Source organism: Aplysia californica, unplaced genomic scaffold (genome assembly GCF_000002075.1).
Source record: "Aplysia californica isolate F4 #8 unplaced genomic scaffold, AplCal3.0 scaffold00227, whole genome shotgun sequence".
Classification (NCBI taxonomy): Eukaryota; Metazoa; Mollusca; class Gastropoda; order Aplysiida; family Aplysiidae; genus Aplysia; species Aplysia californica.
The window spans coordinates 8,478-9,526 of NW_004797497.1; positions in this window are offsets into that span (position 1 = coordinate 8,478).

The window sequence follows — 1,049 nt, forward strand, 5'->3', positions numbered from 1 at the left end:
CCCCCCCGTCATTTTTCTGACACAGCCACAAAAGATATTCGTTCATGGCCACGGTGTCCCAAAGTCCGTTCAGCGCTGTCTCACACAAGATAATCTTAAATGTTTTTGGGGGTGTCAGGGTTTATTTTTTTCCATGACCATGCTCTGGCATCTATGCAGTGTAAGGGTATGGTGCTACACTGTTGCATGCATGGGTCCCGAGTTCGATTCCCTAGTTTGAGCCCCGAGTGGGGAGAATATTGCGATGGAGTATCTTGGTCTTTTTGTTGAAATGTTGTATCCATCTCAGTCCAATATGGCCCTGACAGGCAGGATCGGAAGCCCGCCTCCTAAAATGAGCTAAATTGTGTCCATGACGTGGGCTCATTAAAACACTTACATTAAAATGACAATGTTGTTGTTTAAATGACCGTGCCATTAAACATTTTCTGTGCTCTAACAATTGTTATAAAATTGTTATAAAGAATTATATTAGTAGTTTTCCATTACTCAGTAACGTAACATAAACGTTTCCTCTTGTTCTTCCTGTGTTATTGTTGTTGTTGTTGTTGTTGTTGTTGTTGTTGTTGTTGTTGTAGTCGTTGTTGTTTGTTGTTGTTGTCTGTTGTTTGTTGTTGTTGTTTGTTGTTGTTGTTGTTTGTTGTTATTGTTGTTGTTGTTGTTGTATTATGTTTGAGTGGGAGGATGTTTCTCAAATTGTAATATTGAACAGCATGTTCCCTCATCTAAATGTTGACTGGCAGAAGTTGAGCAGTAGAAAGTGCGCTGTGAAGACGATCTGGGCATGATCACATTTACATCATGTGTAAACAAAAGGAGAATTTGGAATAACTGAAAAACAGCCTAGGGACAACATGCTGAAGTTTATTATACTATTTATTGGTAAACTACTCCTGTATACATGCAGAGATGGCACAGAAATAATTCTACCCAACACACATAATTATTATGTGAAGCTTCATGGTGAAATCAGGCGCTTGACAAAAGAAAAAAATCAAAGAAACGGACACTTTTCCGCGCCAGTTGCGCAATTTTTATCTTTTTTAGCG